The sequence below is a fragment of the Triticum urartu genome, chromosome 2A, assembly GCF_056163025.1.
Source record: "Triticum urartu cultivar PI428250 chromosome 2A, HENAU_Tu73, whole genome shotgun sequence".
Taxonomy (NCBI): Eukaryota; Viridiplantae; Streptophyta; class Magnoliopsida; order Poales; family Poaceae; genus Triticum; species Triticum urartu.
In genome coordinates, this window is record NC_141874.1 from 2,788,546 (window position 1) to 2,799,777 (window position 11,232).

Consider the following 11,232-nt stretch of genomic DNA (forward strand, 5'->3'; position numbering starts at 1 on the left):
GCACCCCCTCGCGCGACTCTCCCATTCCCCATCACGCCGCCGGCATCCCAGCCGCGCCCTCCTCTAGAACCCCATGCGCGCCCTCCTCCGGCCGCTGCTCGCCCCGCTCACCCGCTACCCAACACGCAAAACCCTCGTTTTCCCCCGTCACCCGTCTCTCTCTCTCTCTCTCTCTCTCTCTCTCTCTCTCTCTCTCTCTCTCTCTCTCGTGCGGCGGCGCCGACGCATCTACCAGGGAGGTCGCGGGAGGTTCGTTCGTTCCTTCTCTACTCATGCCCTCCCTCCTCCTACGCGTCCATCTCTCCAGCAACGGCGCGTGGCGGGGATCTGAGCCGGCGGCGCGGCTGCATCCATCGGTCCGGCAGCTAGGGCTTTAGGTGGCGTGCGTGGCCGGTGATTGAGGGCTGGGCGGTGGGTGTGTGCATGTGCGGCTGGTGCATGCATGAGCATGAGCACGGCTGCGTGTGCAGTGTTGAGTTCGGCTTGCTTGTAGCTAGATTTGTAAAGATCATTTGTTTATGTCAATTGTGAGCGGGAGGAGGCCACATAAGAGGCGGCCACACCAAATCCTGCAGGAAAGAGGGTTTAAAGGAGTCAAATGATTGAGAAAGTGCATTTAGTGTCAATCTAACCCTGTCATCCAAACACCTCTTTGGCTAGAGTTAGTTCAGGGTTAGTCATGAGCTAAAAACTAACTCTAACCTCTAGCTATGTTAGAGTATCCAAACAGGGCCTATCTTGTACAAAAAATTGCATAAGAGGGCCTAAACTGCACGAGGGAACTTGGGTCCTTAACCTTAGGAATCAAAACTAGGATAGTCTTTTTTACGCACGCAAGACTTTCATCCCCTCTCAAGATGCGGGATGTGCCATTGGTGCCGAAAGAAATGAGCAGGATAACCATCTGGCCCTAGGACTTTTGTGGTATTTGGAAGAGAGCCTTCTTTATCCCGTCACATGTGTATTCTCGTAGTAGTGAGGCATTCATCTCCGCTGTCACCTTAACAGGCGCTGGATCAAGCACTTCGCCCACGCCCGAAACCCTTTCTGATTAGAACAGATTCTGATAGAAAGAGTGGGTGATATTTCCCATCTCCGTCGCCACATCCTCCGTGACCGAACCATCACCACAATCCAGCTTCTTTATTTTGTTTTTTCTTCGCCTCATGCTAGCACGCCGTTGAAAGAAGCGTGTATTTCTGTCACCGTCTGTCAGCAAGTCAACGCGAGAACGTTGGCGCTGTAAAATCTCCTCCATACGCTATGGTAGTACTACTGTACTCGTACTCAATCAAGTTATCGTTGATTTTTATCTCTGCATGTGAGGGATCAATTCTGGAGGGGCGGTTGTATGAAAGTTGCAGCTGCATGCCTTTTCAATTTCTGATGCATGTGCGTCAAGGCTGCAGAAGGAAACAGGGGCAACTTTGGAAACGACGTGTGTGGAGGTGCCCACGCGAGAGCCCAATGTGTCGCTCCCAATCTGACAAATTTAAGTGCACGTGCGTGCTCTCACTCATTTCCTGCATGTGGTCTTTCTTATAGAGTAGAGGGGCAGGTTGAGCTCATCCCACCATTTTTTTCCATGGCGCGCTAGTTTGTCGGTCAGCCATGCACGCACGCCATTTAAAAAAAAAAACTAGCTGCACCTGCTGACTCTCACGAGAAGACTTATATTTTGAGAGCCGAAATACTACTATGTATGTAACGTCGCACTGTCACGCGACCGAGATTATTTTGCTTAATTACAATGTCAGAACGTTGGCAATGGAACGTTAACCTGTGCTAATTTGGATTCTTGCCTGTCGAAGGGTTGTCCAGGTTGCAGTGGATATGCACGTCAAGAAGCTGGTAGTCGAGCTGGATTGCAAGGCAGTCGTGGCCATGTTGAATGATCCGTCAAAAACTGTTCATGCTAGGGCTTGTGATTGAGGAGATCAAGGGGCTACTGAATACAAGGATGAGAAAAACGTAATTTGGGCGCGTCTTTCTGCAAATGGAGTTGCCCATACTCTAGCAAAGTTTGGTTTACTGTTCTTCTAGATTGTATCTTGCACATTTTCTCATTGAAAGCCCTCGATCTTCACGAATATATAAGACACAATTTTGCCCCTCGAAAAAGAGAAAGAAGAAGCGAAGTGAGCATAACTCAGATGGTTAGGTTGCTTGTGGTGGGACCAGCCCACTAGGGTTCAAGTCCTAGATTGACACTGTCGCTCGCATTTTTTGGATTTATTTCAGACTTTTCGACAATGCTCGTTCAGTGCAAGACTGCGAGGAGACGTTTTCATGACAATGAGACACCTGTGGTGTTGTCAATCTCAAGATGCCGTGACGGCTCAATATTTTAGAGGTGCTCAAAGGATGTCTGTGCATATGTTCATAAGAGTGAGTGTATGCGTGTCTATCTGAGCATCTGTGATTTGTACCGTGTTCAAGCAAGAAAATGAAAAAGTCCAGTCGATTTAAAAAAAAGAGTAAGAAGACAAGTCCAACTTTTTTTTAACACGTCTAGTGTAATTTAATTAGTTTGTACGTATTTATTGAGGTCATTGGCATGTTGACGTTGGTAAGTACACTGGGGTGGTGTCATTCCTAAAAAAACACTGGGTGTGGTGTCATTGCCTCATTGGGACGGTGTTCATTGGCACGTTGGGGTCATTAGTTTTTTTAGTCTGCATATAAGATTTGGTCAAAGTCAAACTTTGTAAAGTTTCATCAACTTTGCAGGGAAAAATATCAGCATCTACAATACTAAAGCTATATGGTATGAAAATTAATTTCATGATGCATCTAACAATATTGATTTCATATTGTGAATCTTGACATTTCATTAGTTTGTACTCCCTCGGGTCATTTTTTACTCTGCATATTAGAATTGTTTGAAGTCAAACTTTGTAAACTTTGACCATATTTATATGAAAAAAATATCAACATCTCTAATACTAAAGTTATACAATACGAAAATCAAATTCACAATGCATTGAATTATATTGATTCCGCATTGTGGATGTTCATGTTTCTTATCAACATCTCTAATACTAATGTTATACAATATGAAAATCAAATTCACAATGCATTGAATTATATTGATTCCGCATTGTGAATGTTCATATTTTTTCCTATAAAATTTGTCAAACTTTACTAAGTTTAACTTCAAACAAATTTTATACATAGAGTAAAAAGGCCCGGAGGAAGTAAGTACGTACGTATTGGGGTCATTGCCACCCAGCGATCAGTTTGGTAAGCTATTAACAGAAAATTGCAAAGGGTCATTGGCACGTTGACGTTTTTGTTTAGGTCATTGGGACGTTGACGTGCGTACGTATTGGGGTGGTGTCACTGCGACGTTGACCTGCGTGATCGGCGCTCGCTCTCTGTTGCATGCATGGATGTAATCTGTTGACCCTCAGGCTTCAGCTCGTTCGTCACCGTCCTTGTCGGACGGGGAGGTGCGTCAACTTTGATGCATGCATCATCTATTCATCAGGGTGGGTTATACTATTAAATAAATTTGATTAACTAACTACTCCCTCCGTTTCAAAATAGATGACTCAACTTTAATACAAAGTTGGTATAAAATTGAGTCATCTATTTTGGAACGGAGGAAAAAGTGCGGAAGATGGCGCATGCGTGCTTGGCTAGTGCGGCCGGTGCGACACCTCCTCTGGTCATCTCCGGGGGTGGATCTTGGCCGTTCCGACGCCCTTGTCGTCTATCGACGGTGGGGGCGGGCTCCTCGCAGTACTGTTCTTACGACTGCGGTTGGGCGTTGCAGGGGCGACGTAGGGGAGGTAGGCAGGAGCGATGGGTGGTGAGGCCACCCGTCATTGGCAGGGGTGCTGATCGAGGTTTCCGACGCTCCTCCTCCTCTCCCTTTTCCTGACAAGGTGCACAGTGTAGGCATGCTGACGTTGGCGGCACTAGCTCTGGTAGGGATCTGCTGGGTGGTGAAGGCCCATCCCTTTCGATGGCCGATGGGGTGTCAAGATACAGGGCGGCGGCTCTGTGGTGCTTGACACAAGAGGGTGATTTGATTTCCATGTGCACGCCGGCCTCTCAAGTCCCACGGATACCTATGACCAAACGCTCTATCGACCGGGATTTTACATGTCACAAGGTATCCACGCACGCTATGAATTGAACGGGATGCTTGATCATCCCTTTCGATGGCCGATGGGGTGTCAAGATACAGGGCGGCGGCTCTGTGGTGCTTGACACATGAGGGTGATTTGATTTCCATGTGCACGCCGGTCTCTCAAGTCCCAACGGATACGTATGACCAAACGCTCTATCGACCGGGATTTGTACATGTCACAAGGTATCCACGCATGCTATGAATTGAACGGGATGCTTGATTCTGTACGTGCCGGTGATTAACAACTTTTTTGTACTAGTACAAAAGATGGTACATCCCATCTTTTAATTTGTATACACGGGCGGCCACGTTGGAAGCTCGAAGTTATGCTACATAGGAGTACAACATACGAGAGCGTCGAGAGGGAAGGATGCTGCGACACATGGCGCCAGGAAATAAAAGATGAAGCCACTTTTGCGAGAAAATGAGCTTCTCCATTGTGTTCCCGCTTCTCGTCGAAGAATAGTAGCATCGTGGCAAGGAGCTTTGGTGTCAATATTCCTCACAACTTCCACACAGTCTGAGGCGATGCAAACGGAATCAAGGTGGAGGTCCGGCACGAGAGCCATTGCTTCATTATTACGTCTGAGCTTCAAGAGTCGCCGGATCGACGAGGCCTTCGAAAACAACAGCCGAAGCACCTAGATACTGGCTGCGCTTGTCCCACCAGATTGCCGCCGCCCCGCCCCTGGTTCCATTCCTGGAGATGCCCCCATCAACATTCACCATCGCGTCATGAGCCGCAGGTGGGAGCCAACCCCTCATTAGACATAGTTGCCATCACATATAGGTCCCTAGGTATTACATAGAGGTCCCTGAACTTCACATGCAGGTCCCTAGACCTTACATGCATGTCCCTGGGAGTTTGAGAGTTACGTGGAGGAACTGATTCCAAGTCTTCCAGGAATTTATAAGTGATAATACAAGAGGTGCTCATGGAGCTCCGAAACTGCTTATCATGTATAGCACGTATTCTGCCCCACCATATTGCCCACATCGTCACTAGGACGCGTGTCAACTAGCCAGAACATCCATAGCTTAGCATCCTTCAATTAACATACGTGGTCTTGAAACGTCACTAGGTGCACTTCAATTAATGTACGTGATCTTGAAACTTCACAAGGCCAGCATCCACCTTATGAACGATATTACCACTGCCGGTGAGGGCTAAGCCGCTTCTTAAAAAAGCACCGCTATCTATGGAGCCACCCTTAGAAGAAGTCGAGGTGCAGGAGGAGCTTTTCCAATCAAAGGCATGCAATGTCGATGGTTTTACAGGGCATTTGGAGCTCAATCGTGCAAGACGATGAGTGCAGACACTCAACGTGGTATTATTGGAAAGCACGGGCCCGCATTTCTTGGCAAATCCAACTTCGTTGTATCCGAGGGCGTGTGGCCGCTCATCGGAAGGCGTTGTAAGTTGGTCTGATCAAGCGGGTTGAAAACAACAAATGGATACTGGTTTGCGTATCCGTGTCTCCTCTCAGCACACCCCTAGGGTTAACAGTTGCTAAAGTTAGTGATCTAAGTGACACTAATGACTGGACCTGGCACAGAGAATTGGTATGTGATACCTTTATTGCATCTTATACAGAGGCGATGCCTAATTAACATCCCCTTATGCAACGGTGGTGGTGAAGATTTCTAGTTTGGGATCCTCAAAAAGCCCGATGTGTATTTTGTCACGGCTAGCTCCCACCTAGTTCTGAGTGGATCAAAATAAACACCAACGGTGCCATCAATTTTTTTTAACACAACACTGACGCAGATACTTGTATATATGCACATACACTCAGCCGTATGAGAACACACACACACACCCTAGTCTTATATGCACCTTCGAGAGACTGAAACCGACACATAATCTTGAGATTGACGAAGTCGCCACAGATGCCTTTATAATCAACGGAACATCTCCTCCCACATAACAAACATTGCCGGAAGGCTTAAAATAAATTCACGAAAACACGAGCACCAATGCTAAGTCTAGGACTTGAACTCTAGTGGGCTAGGAATACCACCGTCCTTCTAACCATCCAACCACAGGTTGATTCACACGGTGCCATCAATTCTCATGATAACAAAGGGGGCGAGGGTGCTGTTGTGAGTTACTTCGAAGTGACTAATCCTCTCATCGCTAAATGTATGTCCTCGCAGGTTGGTGTTCTTTTTTACCAAAAACATTGATGGGTCCAATTTTGCATCATTTTTACTTTATGTTTTGCTACCTGGTCATATGACTTTTGTGATTTTATCGCATTGCACACTTTTTATTGGATCACACCAGGATCTTAAGCGAGGAGGAGAATTGAGGCATTAAAGTGGAAATCACAAGTGTACGGGTGAAAATCATGTTAACTAGAGTGATTGGAACCTACCATAAGAAGCAGCAATCAAACGAAGCAAAAGTCAGTTGCAACAGAGCTTCCAGGAGAGAAGATGGCGCCTAGTACAAGTGTGAGCCTCTGGATCGGAGTTATAACACATAGGGAGATAAAAAAACTCCGCAAAACCAAGAACCCAGCTTCAGAAGGGATCCGGAGGGGGATTTGACAAGAAGGAATCTGCACGCTATCTACCTGATGTGGGGCCTCGACAATTAGCCACCTTACTAATTGAATGAGTATACTCAAGTTAAGTGGCGGTGCCGGGCAATGAAATCTATTTGATGCAAACTATTCAAATTTTGTTCAAATATATTTGAATATGTGAATTGACCACACTACTTGTACATGGAATCGCCATTTCTCAAGTTAATCGTCATTACTGCTCCCATTAACAGCTTCGCCGAATCTTTTCCCGTTGCTGCAAATGGAGCCAAAGCAGTGTGGATTAATTACAGAACTTTTCGTTTGGAATGGCCAAGCAGTGTGGATTGGCTTGCTTGGAACGCAAGAAGCATGGCAAAGTTTGATCGTTGCGTGATCCAATAGTCGTGATCCAAACAGCTCACCTCGCCTGCCAGCGTGGAGATTTCCGTTACGGCCCTGTCCCCTTCCTCACTCGCACTTTTCATTTACCCATCGAGGTTAAACACGCTCTGTGAGATATTTTCGTTTTACTTGCTCCTCTAGCATTACTGTCTCTACAAAAGGGTCTAGTGATTGGAATATTTTCCTTTATGTGATCTAATAAAAACCTTTGAGTTTGTTTCAAACAGGGATGAAAATGGAGTGCAAATTTCCGCTTTTCCGGCGGAAAATTTGGAAACGGTGAGGAAATATGGAACTGGAAATGGGAAGGAACTTCTTTCTTTTGGCGAGGCACGAAAACGGGTTTGATGAAACAGGCGTGAAAACTGGAAATGGTGAGGAAATCTAGCAATTGTTCCATGTACAAGTTGTGCGGTCAGTTCACATATTCAAACATATTTGAACAAAATTTGCATAGTTTGCATCAAATAGTTTTCATTGTCCGGCACCGCCACTTAACTTGAGTATACTCATTCAATTAGTAAAGTGGCTAGTTGTCGAGGCCCCCAGATCAGGTAGATAGCGTACAGATTCCTTCTTGTCAAATCCCCCTCTGGATCCCTTCTGGAGGTGGGTTCTTAGTTTTGCGGAGTTTTTTTTTATCTCCCTGTGTGTTATAACTCCGATCCAGAGGCTCACGCTTGTACTAGGCGCCATCTTCTCTCCTGAAAGCTCTGTTGCCACAGACTTTTGCTTCGTTCACATGCGATGAGGCGCGAAAACGAAATTTTCTGTTTCCGTTTTGAATATGAGCCCATCCGTTTTGCAGCCCAACAAACACACAATTAGGCCCTACATGCGATGAGCAGAATCGCCTAGATGGCCCAACTTCCACAGTACTACTACTACATCAAGCATGACAGTACACGAGCAAAATCCCAAATCCCAATATACAAATGTGGCAACAACCTGATCTGGGGGCCTCGACCAGGTTCGCCTGTTTCCGCCCCGTTTTCGACCCTAGTTTCAAAGTTCAAACATTTGCGGAAAAAATGGCCATCCCATCAACATTTTGAGACATTTGTAGTGTTAGTGCGTATCCCTAATGACCCGTCAATGGAAGGTCCATCCCCATTAACGAGCGAAGACCTCGTGCACCAGAGATTATCGTCGAGGAGAAGCAAGTGGTGGACGAGCACGGCCTTGCGCGCCCGCCCGAGATAATGCGGGCCATCCCGTCTCATGGCCGCTCATGGCCGTGTGATTCACACCCCTGTTTTAATCCTAACACTCATGCCACCATGGATCATTGTGTTCTGCTTGACTCCCGTTACTTTGATCGTCTCTGATCGCGACTAGTCCCTTCGGTCTGTTGGCTCGGCTTCTTCCTCCCTACAGACAGTCTATACACATGCAACATTTTCCACTGATTTTGTTTGATCGATGTACTAGGTCGATCCCCTGTTGGAGCTCCCGCCAGCCGCTCCTGCACAGGGGCCTATCTAACCGTCCATGAAAATTCGGAAACGGGTTGAAATAAATAAATAGCTTTTAACCAAAATTTTATTTTTATTTTTATCATACGTACTACAGTATTAAGGAGTATCTATCAAGTTACTAAGCTCCCAAAGAATGTTGTGACGTGAGAAGCTGCAAGTTCTAATTTCGATTCTTTTCCCTGTTAGTTCCTGCAGCAGGAGAATTTTTTGGTGTTTGGCTCGGTAAAAGCAGTGTGGCTCAATCGGTGCCGACTGAGTTGTGCGACCTTGCACAGTTAGGCGGTATTTGGGCTATAGGCGGCCACGGAGGGGGTCAAAGGTTCCGCTAAGCTATTCCCCATGTTTTGGGTTGTTCGATGGGTTTGGCAACGCACACCGGCGCTGGTGGCTGTCCGGTTGTTGAGTTGGATCTTGCATGTCGTCGGCCCACTCTGCTTCCGAGGCGCTGTCCCCTACCCCTAGCCTTATGTTTCCCTAGCTCTATGCTCACCATGTCAACGCCTTCTTCTCTTGCCCGCCCAGCGGCGGTGCCTCACTCTTCCACCCTCCAGCTTTCCAAAGACCGGTGGAGTCGCATGCCCAGGCAATGGAGACACCGGCTACTCAGGCCATGCCGTGTCGCTACCTCCATGTACATCGTTGTCCGAGTGGACTTCCCTCGAGATTTCCCTATTTACCGTACCCCTGCTCCTTTCGTGTTGCAGCCCTTGCCGGTCGGTTGCACCTCATGCCGGACCACTGATGGTCTACGACCAGCCACCACAATCAGCCACTCCATAACAATCAAATGGAGATGAGCGATCTTTGAAAGCTCAAATCGAGTGCACTAGATTTAGATATGCTTTCTTTTTCACTTCTCAGTACCATCCATGTCAGCCAATGTATTTGATTTGTACTGTGCCTGTGAGCGGGTTGGGGAAAGAGGTGCTCATAGTTCTTCCTACTTATCAGCTATACTATATGTTTTTCTTGTGATTTCTCTTTTTAGGATCTGAATCATATTTGCAAAATAAAATTTTTTTGTGTTGCATCTGCTAGCAGGTTGGAGGAAAAATGCTTGGAATGATTTCTTATGAATGTTGCTTAGTGAAGCAAACAATGTTGTTCCTTCACTTGAGAGTCTTCAGTATTATCCGGCCTTCGAATCTCTTAGTATTATTTGCCCTTCAAATATTCAAATGTTTCACTTGAGTGTAGAATGTAGAAGCATTTCGGATGTTGGTAGACCTAATCTAAACCAAGGACATGGATGAAATTTTAAACCTTCAGCAACGATGTCAACGAAGGTAATCTAATAGTCAATCCACAATATCTTAAATCACAGAATTTTACATCTAAAGGTGTGCATCACCGTGAGAATTACTTATGTTCTGTAATATATAGCAGGTTACGTTGGGGGCATCTTGGGAGGCGGCTCTACGTGCCCCCTGGTCCCCGTCTTCCGCATTGGTCTCCTCCGATATGCTCATCGGTGGATGGATGGGTTTGGCGTGGCTTTTGGCTAGCTGATAGCCTGCGTCGGTCTGCTCACCTTCCTGCGCTCCGTCTGAAGGTTTGGATTTGCTTTTCTTTGTTTTTATTTCATGGTTTTCTAATTGGTTTGTTAAATTGTGTGATAGGGTATGGTTCTGGGGGATTAGGGGTAATGTTTTTTGTGGAGGGGGGGGAGTGGTTTTTGATTTTGGGCGATGGGGAATGCCTGGTTGAGTGCTTGGTTGATGTGAGTGTGGTTCATGCGGTTGATTGGGTCATTTGTGAGTGTCGCAGTTTGTTTTGTGGTCAGTTTTGGTGGCACTGTTGTGTTTGGGGGCGGGGTTATTCGATTTGGTTGTGTGGTTGTTGTTCTTGTGGCGCGGTGAGGACGATGGTAAGGACCTGTGTTGCTTTTTAATTTCTTAGAATGGTTCCAGAGATTAGCTCACGCATCCATCTACCAATCTCTTTGTATGCTTGCTCCTTTGTCCTTTTGGTGGTTCATAGATAAATATATGTGAATTAACTGGATAGTGCTAATGTGAGCTAGCTAAAATTCATTCGATAGGTAATGAGATATTAATAGGATCGGATGAGACGTGTTAGGGGTGGAAGAAAATGTAGTAGTCACCCCTAATAATATAGGAATATGAAAATGATAATGGTAGCAAGCCAAAATGATTTTTTTAGATAACAAAATCATCATTATATTTTTATGCTATTGACATAATAATTTATAAGAACAATACATATAATATAACAATCATTGGAAAAGATGCTTCATACACAAAAATAAAGAAAAAAAACAGCGCGGCTAAGCATGCGTATGCTTCTAGTAATTTTAATTATTTAGTTGGTATAATTAACCACATAATTTAATTGGTATGGCTAAGCAGTGATTTTGGTTGTCAATTGTAATGCATATCACTAATCATTTTGTTTACGCTAAATATAAATTAAGTGATGTAGCATAAGTTATCTTAAAATTACTTTTGTGGCGATTACACAAATTTATAGTGCAGATACATAATTTGTCCCGCCTGCCGCTCCCGCGCAGGGGCCTATGTAACCGTCCAGGATAATTTGGGACTGGGTTGAAATAAATAAATAGCTTTACGCCAAAATTTTGTTTTTTATTTATTCTATTTTTATCATACTACAATACTAAGGAGTACAATTTTTATTATTTAGTTGGTATAATTAACCATAT